This window comes from Hermetia illucens, chromosome 6 (assembly GCF_905115235.1).
Source record: "Hermetia illucens chromosome 6, iHerIll2.2.curated.20191125, whole genome shotgun sequence".
Classification (NCBI taxonomy): Eukaryota; Metazoa; Arthropoda; class Insecta; order Diptera; family Stratiomyidae; genus Hermetia; species Hermetia illucens.
In genome coordinates, this window is record NC_051854.1 from 83,412,719 (window position 1) to 83,434,332 (window position 21,614).

Genomic DNA, 21,614 nt, shown 5'->3' on the forward strand with positions numbered 1-21,614 from the left:
TCTTAAAGCCCGAGAGCTACGACACTTGATAAAATTGCCACTGAAACAATTTCCACGGGCAATCCATTGTCGCAGCAAAAAACACCACAAGCCAACAAGAAGAAAGATGGATTTGTTTAGTTTTGTGATTAGTATCTGTGAATTCTATGTAAATTCGTTTAGCCAATTTCGATAATTCAGGAGGCAAACAAGATGAATTCGAGCATGCAATGTACTACGGGAGGTGACTCTCTTTCCATTAAGATGTTATGGTATTGGCAGTTCATCACCTATTTGTGGTAACGAGGGTGGCAGGTGTCCAAAGTGGGAACGGGAGGTTATTCAATTGCTGATACTAGAAAAAATCTTATTTAGTGAAATTGGATCGTGTCATTAAATCATCGGTTGAGTGGGAATCCTCCACTCGGGTCCTGGTGATTAGTATGGCAAACAGACGGTGGTTATATTTATTGGTGAACTTTTCCAAAGGTTTACAGTTGAATATTGGTCACCTCGGTTCGTTGTTATCGAGTGTATGGAAGTTTGTGGAGTCGCGTGTTTGATGCGAAATATTGCTGCTAACACTAACTAGCGGCAAGTGGTGGAATAGTTCAAGTGAAGAAGCGGTCACCTCGAAGGATTATTCATACACGTACGAAAGGATAACGTGCCCATAATCGTGAGTGCAGTTTATTTGTATATATAAGAATACCAAGATAGTGATTAAGTAGTGTCTATTTTGAAAAATATGTTTTTGAACCATTTCCACAATACTCCTGTATTAACAAAGTAGTTTAATATCGCTACCCAAATGCTGGTAACAGCGCTACTAAAAACTCTTAATGCCGGATCGGTTTAGACAGAACATACAAGGATAGCATAGTACCACTTCTGGAATACATCTCATCAAATATGTTTAAAAGTTTTGCTTGGAAAAATTTATTTTGTGATTCCCTCAGCAAATTTTAAGATAATTTGACCTAAAGGATACATTACTCTATTGTCATTCAAAGCCAGATCCTTTCGAATTTGAAATGGCGGCTCATAGATTGCGCCACTTTTGTAACCAATATCCAACTCCAACCTAATAAAATCATAAAGTAAACCCTTGGGATAGTGAAGCTTCAAGGGATTGTGGAATTATACAGGGTAGGATCGTAAACAAAAACTAACAAACACAATTTGTTCATAGTGGAAATACATATACAGGGTGCGGCAGCATAACTTCCTTTTTCAAAACTCAATAAAAAAAAACAATAGCACCCTCGGGAACGACATCAAGAAGAAGCTCACACGCGTTCATCCGAGAATTGAAGCCACGTTCTGAAAGTTCCTGCACTATCGCCATCTTATAGGGATGAAAATGAAGATCATCACGAAGAATTCTTCTCATAGAACGATCGGATAATCCAAGGGCAGGTGCGTGTTTGCGCGCAGAACGCCGTGGCGATCGCAACATTGACGCTCTCACTGCTTCAATGTTCTCAGGTGATCTAACGGGCCGAGGGACTCCAGTTCTTCCTTTTGTCGCAGTTTGTCTGAATGTAGTGACCCATGTAACAATTGATTTGCAGTCTGGGACGGGAGCCAACGGGGCTAAATTAAAGCGATTTCGAAATGCACGCTGTGTCGCAATAACCGAACATCCACTTGAAAAGTATATCTCAACGGCAAAGGCACGCTCCTCACTATTCTAACGACTGAACCGTGTCGGGACAAAACTTTACAGTATCCCCTCTTGAACGGGACTACTAGCGCTCCGCTATGATATCAACTCACTGAGTGGCGCGCATTTTAAAAAAGGAAGTTATGCTGCCGCACCCAGTATAATATTGTAATATACACATTAGGTAATTAATATGTTAGGCGAGTCCCTTCGTACGAATAAGAAAACCCATTCGTAGTAGTGCATATACTGCAATACTTATACGCAAACCGAATATATTGGAACAAATAGCCCACTCCTGGATAGAAATTGACTATGGGAAAGATATTCAAAAATAAAACCGGACATGGAGTAGAAGAGGAGACAGAAAGTTTCGATGCAGCGCAACGGAAATTCAGTACCGGCGATTTTAGGGATTGGGCAAGCGGGCTGCCGTCAAATATTTCAAGTCCACTGAAGGCAGTACAACTGGTTAAAGCGACGGACCAGCTCACAAGAACCTCAATTCTTCGTACAACCTAATTACTATGGGCAGAAGTCCCCGCGATTGAAAGTTCTTCCCCTAGGGGGAGAGTTTAGTGGGAGGATACGAGAAGGAGGAAACTATCACTACCCGAGCGATGTAAGATGTAGCAAACAATCGTGGACTGCCCCTATTGCACTGGGTAACAAAACACCGATGCTCTGCAAGAAGAGTAAGGATGTCGGGGGAAAATGTTAGCAAAAATCAAAGTAAGTGAGACCCATTCAAAACTTAGGAGGAGAAGAGTCTTTGTTAAAGTCTGGACAAATCAATAGAGCAGCAAAGTTGAAAGAAAAAGGGACTCAACACCCAAGAAAGTGTAATAGGTAAGGAGGACAGCTTAAGATGCTGGCGAAATGTACGTAGCCGTAATTCCGTAAAAAGAACCATATGAAAGCCGGGAAAACTCCGCCATGTTATTAACATAGTATGATGGTCCCAAACCCAGGTAAAGGAGGAGGGTTTGGGGCAACGTACCCTTCTCAGTAAAACAAAAATAAAATGCGTAGATCAGGGAAAGAGATAAATAGAGCGCAGTGGTAGTTATTCTACTATGCTAAATCCTACCTGATCTCTCTTCGTGACAGATGCGGCGAAGGTCGACGAAGAAAATGCATACAATGTCGTTACAAACAAGATGATCACATTGTGTTACAAGCCTCGGAGAAACGCTAGGGCGTCCTCCTCAGTCGACGCGGCAGGAGAAATGGGAAAGGATTCTTGACGCATGGACGGCATCAGGACGTAAGCAAATTAGTCCGAACATAACAAATACGTGTTTGCACGCTAAATGGTGGCCAGCCAGCCTAACTGGAAAGACCAAGGAACTCTCAAGAGCACTTCGGAAAAGGCGCATTGATATCTGCGCTCTGCAAGAAACTTGATGGTCTGGTGTCAAAAGCTGCGACATTGAACGCGGACGCGGTAAAAATGGCTACAAACATCTCTAGTTTGGTAACCCACACACTCAATATGGTATTGGCATCGCTATCTCAGAGGGTTTCCATGATGCCATTAAAGAATTCGAAAGATTTGATGATCGGCTGATGAAGCTCACCATTATATCAGCTAATTGCACTATTCACTTCTTCCCCGCGTACACACTGCAGACACGTCGACCTGATGCCGAGAAAGATGCAGATGAAAAAAGACGAAATGATCTCACTCAAACGATTACCGACCATTTAGAATGTGGAAGAATTGTGGAACCAAATGAGAGACACGATCCACAAAGCGACCTCTGCAACCCTCGGAGTCACTAAGCCGGGTAAGTGGTACATCAACCGAGATACTTACCTTTGGAATGATGATGTGGAAATGAAGGTCCTTGAAAAGAAACCCCTCTACCACAAATTTCTCGACGATAAAACGCCTGCTAATTGGCAAACTTATAAGAATGCCAACCGGGAAGCAGACAGCGATCACTGTCACCGGAGCGAACCATTACAAAAATCTTTACGATAAACTGAACACTCGAGATGGCGAGAGAGATTTGTATCGACTTGCTAAAAGCCGTAATGAACGTACACAGGCTATCGAACAATTCTGTTCCGTTAATGACAAGAACGGTACTTTGCATACCAAACGTCGAACCGCAATGGATAAATGGCAAGAATACTTCGAACAGATTTCAACTGAAGAATTTGCTCATGCTCCACTTCCACAATCATTGCCGACATTTGGTCCAGTTCCACCTGTCAGCGCAACTGGTGCTCAGAGGTGGCGGTGAGGAAGACGGAGCAGCACGCATTTGGTATAGACTGGTACCGTTGTTGCTTGTCTCAGCGGGGCTTTGATTGTGGTCACAAAATCAATCCGTGTCTGAAGAGGACCGTAGGATTAAATTTCACGGCAGGTACCTACGTTAAACGCCATGCGCTTAACTGTCAGCGCAACTGAAGTCGAGGAGCCAATAAAACGAATGAAATCAGGGAAAGCAACAGGACCTGACGACATCGCATCTGAACTCCGGAAAGCGAAGAGCTGGGACCCAACACTGTGGCTCAGTGAATTCTTTAATCGGGTTGTTCAGGAAGGAAGATCTGACTGGCAAGAAAGTACCACTGTTCCAATAGGGCAAAAAAGAAAGGTAGTCCAGCAAAATGTTCAAATTACCGTCCGATCCGGTTACTTTCTCATACCATGAAAATTTGAACACATTCTTGACAACCGCATTCGCGAAATTGTTGAAATAACCGTGAATCAAGCCGGATTTGTCAAAAACTGCGAAACTACTGACGCAATACACGCTGCGCGGTTACTCATGAAGAAACACCGTGAGAAGCATCGCCCTCTTTACATTGCATTTCTGGACCTATAGAAAGCGTTTGACCGTGTATGACACGAACTCATCTGGTATGCTTTACGACAACACTTCGTACCAGAAGAACTCGTGTGCTGGGTTCAATTACTCTACCACGATCCGAAAAGTAAAGTTCGAAGTATGGCGGGTGTATCAAAACCGCTTCGTGTTTCTGTTGGTGTTCACCAAGGAAGCGCCCTCTCACCACTCCTCTTTGTTCTTGTTATGGACACCGTCACACGGGATATCCAACGTCCTGCGGCCTATACATTGCTTTATGCAGATGATGTTTTCTTAGCATCTGATAGCAAAAATGATCTCGAGCAACTTGTACAAAAATGAAATGGAATCATCGCCTCATGCAACACGGTCTCAGATTAAATCTAAACAAAACTAAATTTTTGACCACCGATCTCCATGAAACAGGCACAATTACTGTCTGCGGCAGTCATGTGCCTAGAACTGAGCAATTTAAATACCTCAGGTCAACGCTATCAGCCAATGGAGAGCTGCGTTATGAAATTGCTTCACGCATTAACGCAACCTGGATGAAATGGCCTTCCACAGATGGTGTTCTTTGTGATCGACGTATCAACGAACATCCTAAATCTAAAATTTACGGCAATGTCCTCCGTCCTGTCGCTCTCTATGGTGTTGAGTGTTGGCCAACTTTAAAAGACAATGAACGACGTCTTGCGGTAATAGAGGCGAAGATGTTACGTTGGACTCGTGGCGTCACACGTTCTGTTCACATCCGAAATGAGGATATCCGCGTTCGATATGGGTTTGCACCGATCGTGGAAAAGTTGCGAGAGAGGCGTCTTCGATGGTATGGTCATGTAATTCGTGCTAACGAGAATTCACTTGCCAATATTGGTCTGAACATCGAAGTCGATGGTAAACGACCAAAAGGAAGGTTGAAACAATGGTGGCTTGATACGCTGGATGGGGATTTAAAAGCCTCGAGATTGCACCCAGATCAGATCAGATGGAGCCAAATGGCGAAACCGATCATAACGCCTTTATAAAAACTCTTATCAATTCTTGCCTAAAAGATACCATCACGGTATTCTGGCCTAAGAAAATAACTTACGAAGAATTGTCGAGACGTGGACCAGATACCCGTAGACATGTTAATGAAAAAGCAGCAGCGGATGGTGACTTATTGAGAAACGGGGAAAACTTCATTACACGTTATGAGGTGCAATGGAACCCACTGTCCCCGGATGGCCGAGGAGTTGGTCGCCCTAGTGGTGCAGAACAGTGGAAGGGGAGTGCAAAATTATCAGAAAATCGTAGAGTGAGATGAAGCATATTTCAGTAACGGACCGCGATGATGCGTAATTGTGGCTGCACTTTGTCCCACACAGGGGTTCACTGCAATCATATTTCAGCTACCTCTACCAGCTTTATTTTGTCAGCTTCTGGTGCTTGTTATGCTATTAAATTTCCCACGTTCTTCATTAACGAACGAAATATTCCAACAACGAGTATGCATGTAAGTTAGTGCTCTGGAATATTTAGTCATTAATTTTACCGACTATCTTTGAAGAACCCGTCAGATACGCAAGGAACTTTCAAGGAACTCCCGAACTACCATCGTAAAAACCTACGATTCAACTTTCCAATGTCAGCAATGTATGTATAGTAACTAAAAACATGTCCTTCTTTTTCTCAAACAGTAGTCCAGTTGTATGTTGACCTCTTTCGATGTTTCAAACTGGCTCCTCTCCCCACCCCTTATATTTGTTTACGGTAAGAGGACGATTAGGTCAATTTGATGTACGATGACGACGACGCAGGTTGAAGGAAGGATAAGGATTCTCTAATGCCACGAGACTAGCGACTACCACATGCTTTTAGTAGAAATCTTCAAGTAAATGAGGCAAATTGTCTATTTGAGTCCCAGAAATTTATTCTATCTGATGAGAATGCAAGTTCCCAAATAAGGACAGCTCTCGGAATTCCCTGGATTCATATCCATCGACCTCCTTTCTCGAATACGATAGATCGAATACAGAAAATTCAGTTACAACATAAATTAGTTCCAACTCGACGCGGGGACCACAACATATTTCCAACAATTAGATTGAAATGCTAGATGACCCAGAATGCTCCCATCATGAAGGATAAGGTTTTGAAATACACTCTGGCAGATGATGCGGTTAGAGCGTATGAATACCACACAATTATTAATAGAAGAGAACCTCAAAGCAATGTATTGTCCTGGCCATCAAATATGAACATGCTGCACTGGACCAAAGTCTTAACCACGTAGTAATGCATCACTATAGCCTCCCAGTGGCAATGGAACATTCTAGTTATCTACAGGAAATAAGCAAGAACGGCTGTCCTCGTGCTATACAATGACGATTTCTACAGAATATGTGAAGGCATGCTGGCAACGAAATTATTTGGATTGGGAACGATTGTGAAAATCCAGTGGAAGTAATAAAATACTCTTTTCTATGGCAATTACCGAAACAACCGGAAGCCAAAACCGTTTCCCTTAGTTATATATTTTTTAAGGTTTTGTGTAAAACAAGACCTTATTAAAATCGATTCACTGTCTCTCTGTCTGTCTGTCTGTCTGTCTGTCACACGTACTTTTCTCCAAAATGGCTGAACCGCTCCCAACGAAATTTGGTGGATAGATGGGAACTATGAAATCCAACGCACACAGTGAGTGACATAAATTTAGGTGGGGTTTAAAGGGGTGCTTCCCATATATGGAAAAGGGGGATTTAAAAAAATGTTCACCGGATATAGTCGTGTAGTACTTTAGTACTTTCCGAAACTGACACTAGTTTTGAATTGCAAAATGCGCAAGTAAGGAGTCAAAATATATGCACTTGAAGTGAGACAGGATTCATTTTCGGAGCCTACCCAACCCAGAAATCCGAAAAAAAAAATCAGGATGGTGATCTAGACCTCAAAATATGTCCCATTCCGATATCTGCTCAAATAAACTTATTAATAGTATATATTTTTTATATTTAATGAGGACAATACACAGAAAACAAATTCCTTATTACATTTTGTCCTCAGAGGGAGGTGTAATGGCTTATTTTACGCTTAAAACTATAGAAGGAAATAGAGTCCAAGGACCCAGGCTGTAGGGCATTGTAGGACCGTCATGGCCTCGGGATCGGAGAGTGGTAGTAAATCTCGAGCTCCGAGAAATGGGTCGGTAGTTCACAGCAAGAGAAGGGTAGGTGCAGAGAAGGATTGTTTTGGGGACTTGGCAGTGGAGTCAGCGAAACTGATAGAAGAAGGGAGAGTTTGAGTGGTATTACGAGAATTGCGAGTATGAGACCAAAAGGGTTTTACGTTGCCGCGGGCAAGGGCGGTTTCGACGCTCAATAAATACCTTGTATGCGCTTTTCTGACCATTTCACAGTGGAACGTATAGCCTTAAAGTGAGTAAGGTGGGCGTCATTCTTAAAAGCCCGAAACTTCTTCCGCAGTGAATGTTTCAGGCGAATGTCAGTAAGAATTTCCATTGGGAACCAAGTTGGGCAAGAACGTAGACAGGGAGGGGAAGAAGAGACATAACAGAATAGCAGATCGGACAAGATATTGCAAAAGGTATTTAGAGGTTGATCATACGATGATTTCCTTAATATATGTACCCAAATGAAAGACGCTAAAGCTGAGTTCAGACTGTCAAAATTGGCTTTGCGGAAGTTGAACTTAGTAGATTTACGCTTGGTTTTGGGTTTTGAACGAGGGAGTTCTGTTTCAAATTCAACCGCGGGGTGGTGAGCGTTAGTTTTGACATACGGGGATGTGCAAGGAAATAAAGAGAGGTGACGCTCGGGGAGGTTGGAAAGGAAGAGATCGTGAGTGTGGCCCAAGGAGTTTTTGGTGGTATTAAAATTCAAGGCAGAGCAAGTGTTTATAAAGGAAGAAGGTAGAAGGGAAGAATGAGAGGGGTTGTTGGAAGGAATTGGAAGGCTAGGATGATTAGGCTAGTGGAGCATGGGGAGGTTAAAATCTCCGGAAGGAAAGAAAGGGAGGGAAAGGCATTTGATAGTAAGGAGTTCAGAAAAACTGGCAAACAATTCTTCATACAGGTGAGAAGGACAAGCACAGGGGACAAGTACACAAGATACAACGAACGTGAGGAAGTTGGGCGGGGAGACACGAAGAGCAGCACAATCAAAAGGAAAGCCAAAGAAGAGAACCAACTTTTAGAAATTTACTGAAACCTCAACAGCATAGAGGACCATATTTCGCATACACATGCCAAATTTCATGAAAATCTGGCCATTAACGCTAAAGTTGTAGCAGTTCAAACTTCAAATTTCAAATTTCGTGCTAATTTACTGCTTCTTAAGCCATGCAAATAAGATGCTGACGTCATAATTAACGAGAATAATTGAGAATCTCATGAAATATTAGATTTGTATTTATGAAGAAACTTTTTCTACCTAGCCCTTTTTAAGGTTTTGTGCAAAACACTTATGTGAATTTAAGCCTCGAAAGATTCCCCATTCCGATATCTGCTCAAATAAACTTACTAATATTATATTACCAACTTTTAGAAATTGGCTGAAAAACCTCCCTTAAGTTCATTCTAGGAGTACTAAATTTTACACCGACATAGAGGACTGTCTCTTGCATACACTCGCCGCAGTTATCCGATTATTAATGTCAAAGTTATAGCAGTTCAAACTTATCAATTTCCTGCGAGTTTACGGCATCTTAAGCCATACAAATAAGATGCTGACGTCATAATTAACGAGAATAATTGACATTCGAGTAAAATATTAAAATTCCATTCAAGAAGAATCGACTTCTCCCCATCCCTTTTTAAGGTTTTATGTAAACACAAAACCTTATTAAAATCAGTTTACTGTCTGTCTGTCTGTCCGTCTGTCTATCTGTCTGTCTTTTTTTTTTTTTTGAGGAGGTGGAAATCTTCAAAAGACACTGGCCTGAACACACCAGCGTGTGGGATTTTTGCCCACTAAAACCACCCCCGACTCCCTCCTTGCCCCGCGGAACCACCATAAGGTATTACATCACCGGGCGCAGTCAGCTCAATCCAGCTTAATCCCATTTCGTCAATACGCGGCGCACGTGACCGCGCTTTTCTCCTTTCCTCTGCCTTCCGTAATTTATCTTGAATAGATGCGATCATGGAGTTGACAATTTCGGCACCTGATGTTCTGGTACCAGCACTTCTCCTAGAGTCTCCTCTAGATTCCTCCTTTCTTCCGCAAATCTCGGACAGTGGGAGAATACATGCTCTGGGTCCTCTGGGACTCCATCACAATTTGGACAGTCGGATGAAAACCTGTATTGGAGATATCCTCCTGGTATTGGAGATATCCTCCATGTCCCGCGAGAAACTGGGTGAGATTATAATTAATCTCACCGTGTCGTCTCTCCAACCACTCCTTGATGGCAGGAATGAGCCTGTGAGTCTACCGACCCTTTCCGGAGCGTTCCCACTGCCCTTGCCATATATTTATGGATCTCTCCCTCTCAGCGTTCTTCGTCTGCAATAAGGAAGGGATTGGCTTCGGATGGTATATATTCACCACCCCATCCGCCAAGATGTCAGATCCAGATCATTCCAGAGATGACGAATGCTGAGGTCACTATCCCGGCTATAAGCAACCTAGAGGTATGCCGTGGCCCTCCCACGTTCGGCATCATCCTCGCCAGGGCCATACTAGCAGTGGATGATTTATCACAAACATACTGTACATGGTGCTTATATCTGAGCTTCCTGTCTGTCTGTCTGTCTTTCCGTCTGTCTGTTCGCCTGAATGTCCGCCTGTTCGTTACACGCATTTTTCTCGGAGGTGGTTATAGCGATTGACACCAAATTTAGTAGAAAGGTGTGAATTGTGAACGCTCACGCATACAGTGAGTTACATCCTTTTACATCGAATTTAATCGGGGGTCGCCATACATGCAAAAGGGGGGTGTAAACTTTTTTTTATCAAATATAGTCATGTAGGATATAAAATCAAAGGTCTCGGTTAGTACTTTTCGAAACCGTTCTTAGTTTTGATATTTATTGGGTAGGTGGGGAGTGCGGTGATTGAAAGTGACCATTTCTTAAATGGGACCATTCTCAGAAAATACTCAACCAGAAAATCTGAAAAAAATCAGGAGGCTGCCTGGACTCCGAAGTACCTTCTATACCGATATCTGTTCAAATAAAGTTAATAATAGTATGTTACTATAATTTTTAGTAATTGGCTGCAAAACCCCCCTAAAGTTTATCCTAACACCACGAAATTGCATTGATGTAGACTAAAATATAGAGCATGATTTTACCAAGTTTAGTAGAAATCGCACCATTACTAACAAAGTTTTAATACGTCAAAGTTGTTGCTTCTTTGAAAATTCAAGACTGTGAATGTCAATATCATTCGAAAATGGATACTCTCACATAATATATGCATATATTACATGCTACCTGCTAAGAAATACACAAAACCTTTCGTATCAGAAGCGTCCATCTTCCGATCCGTCGACTTGTTTATATTTGATGTAGGTTAAATTCTTCGTATTTGCTGATAATATTAAACTTAGAGTGTGAAGCGTATGAGGTTGACTATTATCACACAGGGCTTTCCATCAAATGATTTATTTAAATTTTCTAAAAAAATTCTTCAATCTTTGTCCCGTCCTCAAGCGGGGTCAGCTCGTCGTGACTAAATGCCTGATGTGGATGTAATCGCGAGGCCTTTAAATCCCCATCCAGCGTTGTTTCGGCCGGCCTTTCGGTCGCTTACCATTGACTTCGATGTTCAGAAAAGTGTAGTAAGTGAATTCTCGTTAACGCGAATTACGTGACCATACTGTCGAAGACGCCTTCCTCGAAGTTTCCCCACAATTGGTGTAACCCCATATCGATCGCGGATATTCTCATTTCGAATGTTGTCAAAGGTATCACGCCCGGCCGACACTCAGGACTATAGAGAGCGGCAGATGGACGATATTGCGATAAATTTTAGATTTGAGACGTTTGCTGATACGTCGATCACAAAGAACACCAGTTGTAGAACGCCAGAGTACAGAGTACAGAGGCAGAGTCTAGCCGGCTCGAATCTTCAGAGCCAACCTCTAGTATTCACAAAGGAAAGCAGCTCTCCGACCTTGCAGCCAGAAATCTCTCTGAGGTCCCTAAAGAATGGTTTGCCCAGTATCCGTAGCCTGACTCTAGCTAGAGCTGAGCAATCGCAGAGAAATGTATGAGGGTTTCCCTTCCTTTTCCGCAGCTTCGGAAATGCGAATTGTAGGGTATGCCAAACATGGCGGCATGGTCCCCTATGGATCAGTGCCCCGTGAAGACCACCGTAATCTTGAATGCATTTGCACGCATCTGGAACAAGAGCTCTCGTGATCGGGCTATAATATAAGCGGGCCAAGTTCTCCTTCACTTGGCACAGCTCGTGAGTCTCCGCCATCTAAGGCCCGCGGCTGCCAGCTAGTGCGAATAGACTCCGCCCTTGACAGCCGCTAACGAAACACCGACTGTATTCACCGAAAGACTGCCAATAGCGGAGCCGGGCAGGACTGCAGAGCCCCGGTAGCACCTGCACACGCGGTTCTTTGAACCATCCTTGGCCGGAGACCCGATTTCTTTGCAAAGGTTCTCTTGCTGGCATAGAAGGCTATACAGGCCTTTTTTACCCTCAGTTTTATGTTCAATCTCCAATTTATAATAGCTTGGATCCAGGATTACACCCAGATACTTTACATTAGAGGAAAGAACCAATATTTGTTCATTCAGCCGTGGTAGGTGGAATTCAGGTACCCTCACAAAGGGAAACACAAAATCTTTTATAAAGCGTCAAGCTTACGGTTTCCCGACTGTTAATAGAGTAAAGTATAGCTAGGGCTGAATCATAGCTTGTGACCCATTTATCTTAATATATTTTGTACAAAAAATACACGTTTTAATTCCAGTTCTCAACATTTTACTAAGGCATCCTTGCCATCAAACAACATAAAGTACTTTAAGATTGAGGGACCTTATTTTCTCCACATTTATATTCTGTTCAGCGATTTATGAATCAGTTTCGAACCTGAATTGGAAGGCATAATCTAAGAAAATCTCTTCCTTGTCAGTGCTTAGGTAACAATATTCTGGATCAAAGGATTCAAGCTTTCAAGAAAGGGTGCAAAACTTGGCAGATTTCACTTTTTCAGAGATTCTCAAAGGAAATGTCTTTCATTATAAAGTATCATAATTGATACTCTGAATATGGAAAATAGAAAAACGTCGTCTGCATTCGGTTGCCCGTGTCTCACTGTGCTCCGATATTTATTATTTTCGGAGCGTTTGGTCATCAATATGCTAATATGTAAATAACCTACGAATTTTTACTTGAGCAACTTGTTAAGATGCTTCATGTTGTGGTGAGAAAAGAAGTTATTAATCTAATTCCCTCAGACAACAACAAACAAATTAAATTCTTAAGCGTAAACATGCTAATAAATGCTAACTCAAGTGTCGTTAGGTTTTCAATTCAAATTCCAGAAAATGGAAGTCAACAGCGCAAAACACGAAAACATAATTATTTAGTGTAGCACTTTAAGTAATTCACGAATTTATGTGACCTAACCCCATACCGACACTATCTATCTATGAAACTTACTTAAGTGCTGCAATCTGATGAGCTCAATTTCAAGGATAACTTCCAAAGGTTGTATTCAATGTTACTAAGAGATTCCCCTCCTTGTATCTTAATGTGGATGTACTTCCTCTTCCTCAATAGTTTCGTTAAGTTGGAAAGGAGCACCCTCCAATTACAGGATATATATTTCAATTGCTTCCTTCAATTGTCCCTCTAAGCACCAGGTTGCTAATACCGCTGGAACCATCTGATTAATTAAATGCTTTTAAATGTACCTCGGGCAATTTAATTCTATGCGATTTTAATGTCTGATAACAGCAAAAGGGCATCAATGGCTTGCGTAAAGGAGTCGAAGTGATTTCTTTTCTCATACAATGTAGCGTCCTGACCAAACGCAAAAACACAACACAGAGGATTCTGTAAAAGTACATTTTTTATTGTTTCGAAACTTTTTATTCGCCTTTTATGGAAGTCGTTTAATGCTTGCAGGGAAATGTGCGAATCTAAACAAACTTTCTTGGGATATCAATAAATTTATCGAAGGGTTGACCCATCAAATCGTTCTAAAGTATTGTAAAGTTGTGCTATTTTGGAAAGTGAAAAGATTTAGATGAAATATATTTTACAAAGAAATGGAATTGCTTTAATTTTTATATTGGTTTAGAGAAGTTAAGAGCTTTAATGAAAGCAACAAGGAACTTTAAGATCATACAACATACATACATCCTCAAATACCTCTCATCATCATCAACGGCGCAACAACCGGTATCCAGTCTAGGCCTACCTTATTAATATTACTCTATTAAGGAAAAGTCGCACCGCGTCCTTAAAGAACTATTGTGCCACTTTTACTGGTATAGTGTACCCATTAATTATAGTATCTCAAGCAAGCCTATAACCGTCAGGAACTTTAGTATGGTCCCTACTTCTAGATCTCTCAACTATGCATCTGGTATTAAGTGTTCTCCCAGATGCCTACACCTACTTTGCACAAGTGCCAGACACTGTCCCAGGACGTGTATAGAGATTTCATCACCCTCCGCACAAAACCTGCAGGCAGTGCCAGCAGATATTCCTAGCATCCCTAGGTGATAGTTTAGCCGACAGTGACCAGTAAAAATTCCCACTGTGATTCGGAGGTTCTTTTTGATGAGGTTTACGCAATCCTTTGTGCGCATGGGTTCGTATCCCCCAATAAGCACCCTGGACTGCTCCATCCCTGGTAGGCGCGCCCAGTATAGTTCCCTCAACCGTTCCTCTTCATTTCTTAGTGTCAGAGCCATGATACCATTTCCGATTTAACAGAAGGGTTTTCGCCGTGTCCCTGCCTTCCAAATTAACATGGCCTGAAACCCAGAATATCCAGACCTTGTTAGACGAGCCGAGTGTATTCAGTCTCTCAAGGAATTCCCATACCAGTTTAGAGTTCACCTGGTTGGATCTAAGTGTCTTAATCATTGCTTGGCTATCGTTGAGCACAGCAATGTTTTGCCCTCTGTAGTTCTTTTGGAGATTAAAGCAGGTACATCTGTCTATGACGTATCTTTTCCCCCTGAAATATGCTAGTGTACCTGCCCATTGGCATAAAGTACATTTTCCTTGGACCAATGATACCGGCACCCGCTCCCTCTGCTGTGAGGGATCCGTCAACGTACCAAATAATCAGTTGCTGGTTTAAGCCGTATGTCCCAGCCACGCTCTCCCAGTTTGCGTTGTTATTCCAACGTGTTTCAAACTTCTTATCGAAGTGAAACCTCGTTGTCACATTATGCCTTGATATCAGTAATTCGGAATACCACCTAGAAAGATACTTTTCCGCGCCCAGTGGATAACCTTGAGTAGTGTTCGTGACAAGAGAACTTGTACCTGTCGGTACTTCTATTTATCTACTTTCTACCATTTTACCCATCCAGAATGCCAGGGTGTTTCCTACTCCCTTACGGCTCAGGGCATCTTGTATTTCTGTGCGCGATGTGTTGTCGATATCCAAAAACACGCACAATGGTATTTCTCCTGTTTCTATCGCATCCCGTAATACATCTGTCAGCTCATACAGAGCAGTTTCAGTTGACCGTCAAGTAGAGAGAGAGTTATGTCAAGTACCTCCTGTCAAATGTTCGATTGTTCCCTAAGTTATATATTTCTAACTTATTGCTAAGAATAAATTCAAGAAGGTACTCACCTCTTTGATTGGTGTCACTGCTTCCCCAGACTTCGTAGTGGGCGTTGGCATCGCAGTCGAGGAGAAGTGGTAACGATCGCTTCTCACAATACTTCACCAGTTTAGCGGCTTGTTCCGGTGGAGCCCGGATTTCGTCTCCTGGGAAGTATCCTGATGCTACGACTGCCTCTCGAGTGCGCCTCCAGGCTTGGATAGCCACAACGTCCCCGGTCAGAAACTCAGAAATTCATATGTATTTTAAATTACGCTTAAGAATTATGCCATCTCTTGGTTTTTCACGAGAGGAGTCCCAAATAACCATATTGGATCTGGGTCTTAAAGTGTGTTAGAGCACTTCATTCAAGACCGTAACGGTACACTAGGAGGCAATGTGGTCAGCATTGCGCTCGCCCGAGATTATTACCCTGATTTGACTCAGGTACTCATTCACAGCTGAGTCGATTGGTATCCGAAGTCAAGTCACGATACAAATCCCACTGCCACCAGCGAGATTTGAACCGCGGCCTTCCGGCATGAAACAATAGCAAATGAATAAGTTCCCGGCCTACGGACTAAATATCCATGAAGGTGTTGCTGGGGAGACAAAATAACGATAGATAGTTCATGCATTGAGAAGAGACAACAAATCATACCATGCCATGCAATGGAATCCACGATCCCAGGATATCCTTCGAATGGATCCCTAAGCGACATAGAACAGTAGAGGAAAGATACAAATTTCTCAAAAAACTGTAGGGGGAGCACAAAGACAGCGATGGCACGTGGGTACGGTTAGCACTCTCTATACCACGTAGGAGTTTAAGGGAACCATACATTTAGCTACGTTATTAAGGTTTTCTGTAAAACAAAACCTTATTAAAATTGATTCCGTCTCTCTGACCGTCACGCGCATTTTTCTCGGAGAAGGTTGTAGCGATTGACACCAAATTTGGTGCAAAGGTGGGAACTGTAAACGCTCACATGTACAGTGAGTTACATAATTCTTTGTGGAATATAGGGGGGGTGGTCCCCATACATGCAAACGGGGGGTGTAATTTTTTTTTTTCACCAAACATACTCATGTCGGGTATCGAATGAAAGGTCTCGATTAGTCGTTTCTGAAGCCGGTCTTAGTTTTGACATTGAAAGTTGGGGAGGACTAAAATGATCATTTCTTTCTATATGGTGCCTAGGCTCCGAAATTCCGTCCATACTGATATCTGTTCAAATAAAGTTAAAAATAGTAATATATTTCTATAATTTTTAGTAAATGGATGGAAAAACCCCATTAAGTTCATTCTAGTACCACGAAATGCAGCAATGTAGGCTAAAATATATAGCATGAGCCTACCAAGTTTGGTGGAGATCGCACTGTACTAACAAAGGTCAAAATTGTCGCTTGTTTGCAAATTCAAGACTTTGAATGTCAATATCACTTGAAAGTGGATATTCTCGCATAATATATGCATATATCGAGCCGACCCCGCTTGTGAAGGTGACAAAGGCTGAAGAAAAATGTCTTCATTAAAGAAACACACAAAACCCTTCATTCCTGAAGGGTCCAGCTTACGGTTTCCCGACTTGTTGATAGCTTCACTCGCACTGATATCCCTCTAGCTCCTTGACCGAACACCTCAAATTTTCAATGGAGACACACGATTAGATTTCCTTCCAACGTCGGAAGAAGGAACACTCTATCACTTTAAAAGAGCTCGTCCTCCGTTTATGTAAAGTGAACCATTATTTATTCTTACTTTGCCTATTCTCTTCAGAGGTGGTAGAAATGGAGGTATTAGGCCTCATAAAGGCGAGGGTTGACAGAGGCTTTAGAAATCTAATATATATCATATATCTTCAGTGCTAAGAGTAGCAAGCCTCTTTGATATATTCCCGTCTATCCTCGTATTATATTGACGAGGTAGAGAGTAAAATGTTAAAGTTTTCGCTCTTATTACAAGTTAATCTTAAAAATTATCATAACTTCGATAAAGTCCTTCCAGAGAATTAAATATTTTGAAATTTTTCATTATTCAATATTACAACCTTCAAATATTGCATACTTACAGATTGATATCCCTTTTTCAGTTTGGCATAATACTCCAGAGATAGCATATTATTCTTCCCGTCTGAAGGTAAGTTTCCCAACAGCTTTTCTTTTTTTAATTTAGTAAAACTTTGTGAAAACAAATGCTTGTGTTTCTTTGAAAAATTATTCCAGTCCCATTTAAATTTTTGACTACAAAAATAAAATTTTATAGGGGTAGATATTATAGAAAGATTACCACGAGTCGAGGACATGTATCCTATTTAAAAAAAAAGATTATATGATCAATAGTAACACGGAAAGGAAATAAAATGGGACGATTGCGCAAAGTTCAATTATTCCCTACATCCAGACGCCATGACCAATATGGGGACTACCATCAGCGGATTCCCTTTCACTTGATTCATCTTTAATTTAAAATGAGATATAATACCATCTTGACTTGGCCTCCCGCAACAGTATGTTGTCGGACTACTAAATAAACACCTCCCTGTCATCGAAGAACTAGCCTGGAACCGTTTGGCACATTACTTCGGGCTAGCTCCCCCGCTTTCCCCGCTTGGCGAGCCCTCAAGTCAGGGAATCCCTTTCATCAACGGGATGGGAGAGGAGGGAGTTGTTAGTTCAGGGAACCCCTTACCATCCGATCCCTCCGCCGCTCGAGTTCAATCTTCTTCGCAATAAGAAGAGCATAATGCCCAAAATTACTCCAGCTGCCAGTGCTTTTCAGCATCTCTCTGACAATGTTGTCTGGAGCCTGCATAAAACTGCTGACGAAATCCGTCGCACCTCTCGCAAGGGAAAAGGTGTGCTCGTCATCCGCCACTCCATTGCAGAACATACGATTAGAAGATCGCGCCTTTCCAATCCTGTGCAGGTAAGACTGAAAACCTCCATGCCCACTTCGGTTCAAGCACGGTTCTAAATTGTCGATGAACCACGCTGTCCATCTGCCCCTTGGCTGATTTTGCCAAAAAAGTTACCACTCGGTAAGAATGCGTTGACGTTCTTCACGGTCGACCACCTCTCTTAAGTTCTCGCCCTTACGGCGGTAGATAGCTTCGTGCTCCTTGACAGGGAGGGCAACGGGGATCACTCCTGCGATCACCATCATAGCCGGTTCGGAGACGGTGCGATAAGCAGACGCCACTCGCAAAACTCATCGCCTCTGCACTTGAGCAATGCGCTTACGATGAGCCTCCTTGTCAAGGGCATCAACCCATACCTCCGCGCCATGTACCAGAAAAGACTGCGTTGCTCCCATAAGGAGACGGCCCTAGTAGATATAGGGCTCCCAACATTGGTCATTAGCCGACTCAAGGCCACGACACAAGCTGCTGCCCTGTTCGCTGCTGCTTTGATTTGCTCGAAGAAGCTCATCTTCGAGCATTAAACCAAGGTATTTAATCGCTGGTTTTCACTCTATAGTTAACTCGCCGATCGATATGGGACGCAGGGTCGGGATTTTTCTTCTGGTCAAGATGATTACTTTGGTTTTTTCCAACCAAGGCTGAAACCGTGAGCAGTCATTCATCCGCTTACCCGTCGCATCAATATGCCAAGTCTGCTTTGTGCCTGTTCAACAATGCTTCCAGCAACAAATGCCACAATGTCATAACCGACCAGCCGCAACTCTTCGGGCATATCGAGTCTCAGCAAACAATCATAGGAAGCGTTCCATAGGTCCGGCCCTAGGATGGATCTCTGTGCTACTCCCGACGTGATTTCCATCCTCTAGCCCTCCAGCATTTGATAGAGCAGGCAGCGGTCTTTCAGATAATTCCTCAACATCTGCAAGAGACAACTTAGCATGTGAAATGAGTTTTCTAGTGAAGGAATAAAGGAATTTCTAACATCAAGCGTTATGAGGAGCACTATCCGTCGCGATCGGCGGCTCACTTCAGTGAGTCTACTCCTGATGAGCTTCTCGAGCACTTTCGCGGCCGTGTCAAGCATACACAGCGGTCGGTATGCAGACGGGAACTCCGGGCCTCCTTTACTCTGGCTGATCACCGCGAGTCCGCTTTCTAGCGAGAAGGAAAAATTCCCTCCTTCAAGGAAGGTATCTCATTGTGAAAAGCGGGCAATCCTCGACGCTTTCCACGCTGTTGATATCAACCCGTGCAGGATATCCGGCGCGCAGTGTGCGTACAATGGGGTCCATCTGGTACTTAGTATGCAGGGCCTCCACAAAGCCCCGATTTTCAGGGTGACAAGCTTATAGCCAACTCCCCACGGGTCCTCATTCACCTCGTTAACAAGGTTCTGCCAGCCACGAACTTTGTTTTTATTTATAGCGCTGCGGGGTCTTTTGTTTACTGATCTATACTGCCTTTATGGCGCATGTCTTCTCGTTGGCGTGTAGACGTTGTACCAATCTACTCCGTAGGTCCTCTACCTCTCCACCCGCCACAGCGCCCTCCAGCGTGGCTCTGTCTGCTCCAAGAGCTTCGACGAACTTCCCGATGTTCACCCTAGCGACATTCCACAGGCAGGGGGAGCGTCGCGTTGGTGCTTACCGGCAAATAGCGTCAACCAGTTCGAACCCGATGTACTAGTGATCACTTGGGAGCCAACGTATTGTCTGAATACGGGCTCCGTCCCTACTTGGCTGTCAAAATCCACAAGTATGAGTTTGATGTCATATCTGTGACTGCCTCGTAGAAGGTATCCTTCTCCGACTCTGCAGTCTCCTCTGTAGGGGCGTGAACGTGTATGAGGCTTATATTTCTAAAATTACCTCGCAAACGCAGAGTGCATAGCCATTCGCTTAAGTTTTCAAAGCCGATAACAGCAGGTTTCATTTTTTGGCAGACTAAGAAACCTACTCCGAGCACATGGTTCACTGGATGGCCACTATAACATATGATGTAGTGACTCCTCGCTAGGGAACGGGTCCCTGTCCAACGCATTTCCTGCAGCGCTATTACATCAGCCCTATCTTGAGACAGGAATTCAGCTAGCTGTTTGGCAGCTCCATTTCTGTACAGGAGCGCACGTTCCATCAGAAAATGTGCAAATTGCGTGCGTTTGTCGTTGCCGGGTTCGTCGCTGTTTTATCAATCCAGTCCGAACCTCCTGTTGTGGCTTCGTAACAAGTTCTTTTCCGTGTAGAGGTGTCAGTCCTATCCATCCCCCAACCTGGAGGACCAGTTGGTACAATTTGTCCCGTTTTTAGGCCCGGGAGACTCGCCTTCATCCTTCTCCGTCTGCAGCTTTTCGTTAAGAAAGAGCTCCCAGCGGTCACCACGTGGAGGTGGAGATAGGGTTTGGTATATAGCTTTTGGTGTTGATTCAGCAGGCATTTCCCAGGTTTTATCCTCCATCGTGGGTACCAATCTACGTTTCGCCCTGGGACCTGTACTACCCTTTGACCACCACTGCTTGAGATTCACCGCCGTTTAGCTACAAGGCCTAGGACTGTTTCTGTCCAAGCTACTTTTATAGGGTAGTTGACTTTGTTAACAAGGGTCGGCTATAGAATTTGTATTATTTGTTCTTGTTTCGCTACATTTTCAAACTTACTTTGATATTTTTAAAGAGATTTCCTGGAAAGAGAATCCAAACGTATCACATTCGCTATAATTGCAAAGCAAACGTGGAAGCAAACGAGCAAATAACGTATGACTGTAAATGATTCGCCTATCGTTAAAATTTCAGTGGTCATGTAATGGAAGGTAATGCATACGTACATATCAATCGCAGTAATTGCATGCCTTCAAGGGTATCCATTTTAAAAATTCCTCCGTTGTAATTTCAATTTCGAAATGGTTCTCAAGTCAACCCTTTTGAATATTTCATTGTGTGAAATGAAAAACTTCAAAAGTGTGTTTCGGAGCTGAAATCTTTCACGTTGTCAGTTTTCTATGTCCTCGGTTACATTCTGACATTCAGAGAAATTTTAGCAGATTCTACTCTCCAGATTACAACAGAGGATATCTCACGCATTTCGCATTAATATTTAATCAACTCTTCAATATTTTCGTTATCTCTCTTGAGTCCACAATGAAGCACTTGCTTCGAAGATGAAACTGCGTAGGCAGATATAAAAGGTTAGAGCTGCTACAATGTGGCAAACTGTTTCTCCCTTTTCATTATTATTTTGAATTCCTATGCATGTTTAATAGAGGTTTACTTCACAGGGGCAAAGGGTTCGATTTTGAAGGGACAGAAAAGGGGAAGGGACAAAACCGATTCGATTTCTAATTGCACGTCTACCCATTTTCATTAAAAAGCGGAAATTGAAACCTTGGTACTTACCAAATTGAATGTACAACTTTCCTCTTTAAGTCAACCTCCGTGCGTTACTTTAGGAGAAAGGCTGCCCAAATAG

The 21,614-nt window shown here is 42.8% G+C and overlaps 1 protein-coding gene across 1 annotated transcript in view; it reads left to right on the plus strand.

Moving 5' to 3' along the window:
• Positions 1-458: 458 nt before the first annotated feature.
• Positions 459-21,614, plus strand: part of LOC119659993 (organic cation transporter protein-like) — a 276,402-nt gene continuing 255,246 nt past the window's right edge. The window contains exons 1-2 of the mRNA XM_038068368.1: positions 459-658; positions 17,323-17,369. The gene's annotated coding sequence lies outside the window, so the exon portion shown is untranslated. The remainder of the gene's footprint in view (positions 659-17,322; positions 17,370-21,614) is intronic.